Source organism: Melampsora larici-populina (genome assembly GCF_000204055.1).
Source record: "Melampsora larici-populina 98AG31 unplaced genomic scaffold MELLAscaffold_43, whole genome shotgun sequence".
NCBI lineage: Eukaryota > Fungi > Basidiomycota > Pucciniomycetes > Pucciniales > Melampsoraceae > Melampsora > Melampsora laricis-populina.
In genome coordinates this window covers 61,539-67,953 of record NW_006768807.1, presented here as the reverse complement: position 1 = coordinate 67,953, position 6,415 = coordinate 61,539, and positions in this window count along the sequence as shown.

Genomic DNA, 6,415 nt, shown 5'->3' with positions numbered 1-6,415 from the left:
TTGCCGCCGTAACTGATCTGATGAGTCGGTGATTGTTGAATGAGTTTGCAATGTCCTTACTAGGACTCAGATGGTTTGAGTGGATGGAAGACTCGCGAGTGTTCCCATTGTAACCTTCAAAGTTTTCAGTGGCAAACAGGCATGCAGGACCATACCTTTCAATTGCATTGCAGATATGAATAAGCATGTGAAATTTTGGTTTATTGCACCATTGAGCTGAGAGTTGTAAGATTGATCGAAGAAATCTATTGATGAGAATCCGAAGCTCCTTGATGTATGCCTTCATGTCGTGAATGCCTGTCTGAAATATATAAGGTGCCAGATGAGCTAAAGAAGTCCAAGCCTCACGTTCTTCATCCGATAATGAACAATGAAAGAAAATGAATGGAGCTGCTTGCAGCACCACACGAAACTCCTTTCCAGTTAAACTGAGAAAGTGGTTGATCATTGACTTGGGTTGAATGGGAGGAACATTTAACCCAGAGGTGTTGAAAGATCACCATCGACCCCATATGTCATTCTTTTCGGCGGCAGTGCATTTCTGCATTCTGTCTCGTAGTAAATACTTCGCCAGGCCCAATAAAAGTACGTGGAGGATTTCCACAGGGGTGTCTAGATGTCCATCAAATCCTAGATTGCAGTCGCTCAAGTTAGTTGCACTGAAAATAAATGATGTCTTGAGGGCTTCACACCCACCTTTCAAGCGTAGGAATGGATTGAACAGACGCTCTCCAAAAGCATTGTTGAGGTCCTTGCACATCTGTTCCACGTCTGCTTTTGACCTATTTGGTTCTCGAAAGAAGTCTTGAACCCGCCTGACAAAGAAAGTATTGAGAGTATCTTTGATTCCCAATTTCCCAGATTCCGTTTCGAAAGCCCCGATTGTCCCTGGGCGTTGTGACAAGTTCCAGAGGTCTTCTGTACCTTGCTTCGTCTCTGACCAGATCCGGGTTGGCAGGCACAACTGGCGTCAAGTGAATGGCTGTTAATATTGAGTTGATCCCAAAGCTCGGTCAAAAAATAAGAAACAATTTACCTTGCGTCCCCGTTTGTCAACACCAACAAAGTTGCTCACGTATTTTGGTGACCTCTTCTGGATCAATGTTTCCACCTTCAACGCGCATTCACGACAAGGCGATAAAGACACAGTTGGATTCATTGTGTTGGACACCTCCGCGTGCATGGGTGAATCACCCAAATGACACAATACGACGGTCATCACGAGTACTTCCGCCTGCGCCTGATGATTGTACGCCACAAATCCGTCTGTGGCTATTTGGCTATAGCATAATTAAAAACAAGTAATTCAGATTATTATCCAAAATGATCTGAAATTATCTGAATCACTTACTTGAGCTCATCCACCAAAGGGTCAGCCAGCTCCAGAGCACCCGCTGAGTTCGAAGTTGTCAAGAAATGACAATTGTATTCTTGATTGGACAATTTCGGAGGTAAACCGGCTAGCGTGCAATAAAAAGCAATGTGTTTATTCCAGCGCTTTGATATATTACCCGACAAATCATCGCAATACATGACAAGAGGAACATGGCGGATAATTTTGCCTTTAGCCTTAATTTGCCATGGATTCGGTAAAGGAACTCGCAAGAATGTTCCAGCGCCGACATCCTCTGCAACAGAAAATGGCAGTTCAGCTTGAGGATCCTTAACAAAACAATTTAGTCAAAGACTTACCATACATTGAATCCCCGCAATACGTCTTCATCATGACGCCCTCACGTATCTCAATTGCGTCAAATACCTTCGAAAACTCCTTCACGTTGATAGCTGTTAATACTGGTGAGTTGAAATCCGAAGTCGAGTCGAAGTACACGCGGATCTTTGGATGGCCATCTGCATCTTTTTGAAGACTTTGATGAGCAGCAGCGCATTTCGCGAATATCTCCTTGCCCTGTCGATAGAAAAATGCCGGAATGATGATTTGTTTGTTTTTGAGCTGGACAGGCTCAAAGATATAAAAATGTCCTTGTGGTAATTCGACCATCTGAACACGTAGATCCCGGTCTAAGTCCTCTCTCCACTTCTTTGATTGAGCAAAGCGGTCTACTTTGTCAGTATTGCTTGGCAATTCAGGTATGAATTGCAGGTTGTCGCAGACAAATGGGTTGGCTAGTTCCTACGGGAATTTCCTCAGTGAACTGATGATTAAAGGCAGTCATGAATAATGTAAACAACTTACTTGCGCTAGTACTTGTTTAACTTTCAGCGCAAAAGTAGTTTTTCCAAGAGGGCCAACATTCTTGGAAACATCAAATTTGTACGTTTGTTTCAGTCTTCGGCGGAGATTCTGGATACTTTTGTATCCGGGAAGGCTAATTCCTAACAAACCCACGTATGAGCGAACATGTTCATATTGACGTTGGGACATGATTGTGCGAGTAGATCCCAGCACCAATAAGCCGACTAATTGCTGGAGAAATGTGGCGCTATCAGTGAAAAAGAAAGAACCACAAGGATGGTTCTAAAATAGACGAACCTCTAGGCTTGAGAAGGGAGCCCAGTCATCATTGTTGTCGTCGGCTACGACCCTCTCCGAGCAGTCAGATTCATCTTTATCACTGCTGGAGTCAGGATCATCCGGTGGGTCTTCAATATGATTGTCTTCCGTGCGATCAACATTGTGATCTTTATTTTTGAAAAAATCTGATTGAACTCGGGTCCATAGATCAATGATTGTGCGTTGACGCATCTCGAAATCTTGGGCGTAAAGATCATCATCGGAGTCAATAATATCCGGGGTGATGATCATTGGGTCGTGAACACCATCTTCTCCAAGTTCAGAGTGATTTGACTGAGAAGGTGTCGGTGTTCGCTCTTCGGAAACGGAGGGTGTTGATGAGGTGATCTGGCGGAAAGACCATTCGCCAAAACTCTGGATGTGAGTGTCATTTCGACAATGTCTTTGAATTGTGCTGGCCTTCATGTTTCGTATTCCACCACAAGCAAGACACGAATATAACGTTTCCACACCAGGACCGCCGTCGACTTCAACAAAACCTGGAAACCTCGACATCAGCAAAAAGCTGAATGGATGTTGTGAACATAATGATTGAATCACATGGAGGGACACCAAGTGGGAGGACCATCTTGAGTGGAATCGGTGCAATTGTGATTGACAATGAGATTCAGATTGAAAAGATGAGTGAAGAGTCGTCCTTTGTTTCAGAACAAAAGGTAAGTTTCATCCTGTGATCAGGGTACTTAAACAGCCGCATCCGAACGGGTAGACCTCCGTTCAGGAACTGCAGCGGTTGAAACCAAAAAGATACGGTGTGATCATCGAGGTTTTGCGAAGATTTGAGCCAATGCGGTTTCTCAACCAGTCAGTGAGTGGTTGACTAACAGTATTTTTCAACTCTTCGCAAAAACCATTTGGACCCCGGGGCCAAACCGAAAATACTAATGGTTTTCGCCGGTTTTTTTTGAAACCCCCCCAAAAACGGTTTCTCAACAAAAGGGGGGTTCGTGGTGTAATGATGCAGCTGCTTGTGTGAGGAGGAGATGAAGTTTGGCCGTTTTCTCATTTTTTTTGTCTCTTTTTATGCTCTGAGTCTTGATTGAATATATTTTCTACTTCTCCCTAGCTTCTTTTTACAATCCCTAATCAAGTTTGTCTCTTTGTCCTCTGGTCAATGGTTATATTAATTTTCTATTTGCTTTATCATATGAACGGATTTTGTGTTTTGTAAGTAGGAATATTGTGAGGTACTTAGCTAGGTACCATCACTGCCAGCATTAAAGAGGTTCCCAGATGGGAATATGGGTTGTAGGGATCAGACTGCCATTGTAATATATGTAGTCACAAAGGCTGTCTGATTCCTACAACCCATCTTCCCATCTGGGAACCTCTTTAATGCTGGAAGTGTATTCAATACTGGATAGTATTGGCTCAGGTACAGTACAGTACTACAGTACCTACAAGTCTGTACATGATACTAGTATAGGACAGTACCTGGCTGGTACAAAGACTACTGTACTCTCCAAGGTGTTTTGTAGTACCTGACTTGTAGGTACTGTACTTAGTACTGTACCTGACCTGTGGTACTGTACTGAGTACCTTGCTTTTGAGTATTGTAAAATTAGGTACTGTGCTAGTATCCTCAGTACTATACTGAGTATAGTATTGTGGCTGTGTTGTTATTGTAGCAGCTGACACATCAAATTGGTCAACAGCACACATTCATCTATCCATCCGCTGCATGCTACTGTTGTTTGTCTCTCTTCCAAACTTCACTCCAAAAACCTATCTAGATTCATCAAATAAATCTGTATTCAATTTCCACCATCTAAAAACACAACAATAACACCAGAGACCAGCACCAAGGGTCATGTTAACTGGTGTGAACCCAAGCAGGAACAACTAGCCTTCTCTTGGGTTACCACAAGCACTCAACCAGAGCATTGAAATGACATGAAAGGTAATACTTTTCCAATGCTATTGCAGTGAACTTCAATAGTCACTCATTATCAAAACAATCAGCCAAGTGGTGCACTGGACTAGGCATATTCAATTCAAAGTATCTAGAAACCAAATTCTGACAAACTTCCTTTCTCTCAGGTACCAGGTAATGAATGCACAAACCTTGAAGTTCTCTGGTATCTATGCACATCTTGTGCACATCCAACCATCTGGTTCATTTCCCAATATTTGGATTGTTAACACAATGAAGGTCTACCAAGCAGAGACAAAACACCTTGTCAAATTCCTTGGGCTTGGCAAAAGCTTCAATACAAGCCAAAATGAGGTCCTCACCTCATTGATCATTATGATCATACACCACCAGCAGCAGCAGCAGATCTTCTTCCAACCTCAACTTGTAGCAACACTGCCACAATCACTTTACTGTTATGAGCTTCACAGGTATCAGAGATCAGAGATAAGGTGATCTGATAATATAACTAAGATTGAAGCATGGGGTGTACAATCATGGGCAGTGTGCATCTAACTAGCAAGGCTCTAATCAGTATAAACATAACCTGTTATAAGGATCACAACACTACTCCCCCTTTACGTCCCACTCCCTCTTGTTGAGCTGACGTCCCTCCACCGGTTAGCATTAAAAAACCCCTGTGGGGAAAAAGCATCACCGTCACTTAAACCTCCTTGTCCTTTTATACTTTAATTCAGCTAATGGATATTTGATATTAAATTCATTCACTAATTCTTTTGCGTTTTGAAGTCCACTTTCTGGTTCCCACAAATCTTCCTCCGCTCCATACCCTTTCCAGTTGACTAGATATTCTACTTTTGATCCTTTTCTTCTCTTATCTAGTATTTCATTGACCTCAAATTCTTCTTCCTCGTCGACAATGATAGCCGCTGGCCGAGGTTGCACTTGCCCATCTATTTTGCTTGGTTCGTACCGTCATAAGAGGCCTACAGAAAAGAAAGGATGTATCCGTTTCATGGACTCAGCCAAAGACAATTTATAAGCATTTGTCAACACTTGTTCAGAGATGACAAAAGGTCCCAACCACTTGTGTGCAAAATTCGCACTCGGTCTTGTTGTAGAGATGTGCCTTGAATCCAACCAGACCTTTGAGCCTACTTCCCAATTTGGTGTTTTGTGACTGTGTTTGTCGTGGTGTTGTTTCATTGATTCCTGAGCTAGCTTCAATGATTCTCGTAATTCATCTTGGACTTCTTTAAGTTGACTCATCATCTCTTCGACCGCTGGAATGCACTGTTCGCGTGTTGGTATTCTTGAATAGGATACGTCATAGCCATAATTTGCTTTGAATGGTGAAATTCCCAAAGCCGTATGCGGACTGTTGTTATACGCGAACTCTGCAAAGTCTAACAACCCTACCCAATTATCTTGTTTGTAACCCACGAAATGGCGCAGGTACTGTTCTACAGCTTTATTAGCTATTTCGGATTGGCCATCGGTCTGCGGGTGGTATGCCGTTGAGGAATGCGTTGTAATGCCCAGTTGTTGGTTGAGTTCTTTCGTTAGTTTGGAGATGAAAATGTTTCCTCTGTCGGATGTGATTGATTTGGGTGTCCCATGGTATTTCCAGACGTTCTTGATCATTGCTTTTGCAAGTTCTTCAGATGACATGGTAGTGTTGCACGCTACAAAATGGCACATTTTTGTCGGTCAATCAATTACTGTTAGTATACAGTCCTTTCCCTCCGACATTGGTAAGTCTGTTATCAAGTCATAACAAACGTCCGTCCAAGGTCCAGCTGGTACTGGTAACGGCTGTAGGGAACCAAAAGGGGCTGTGGACCTTGCCTTCACCCTTTGGCACGAGTGGCATCTGTCCACGTACGCATTTACAAACGCCTTCATTGACAGCCAGTGATAACATGGTTTTAAAAGATTCAACGTCTTTGCTCGACCTGGATGGCCTGCCAATAGACTGTTGTGTCTGTCAGAAGTATAATGCATTC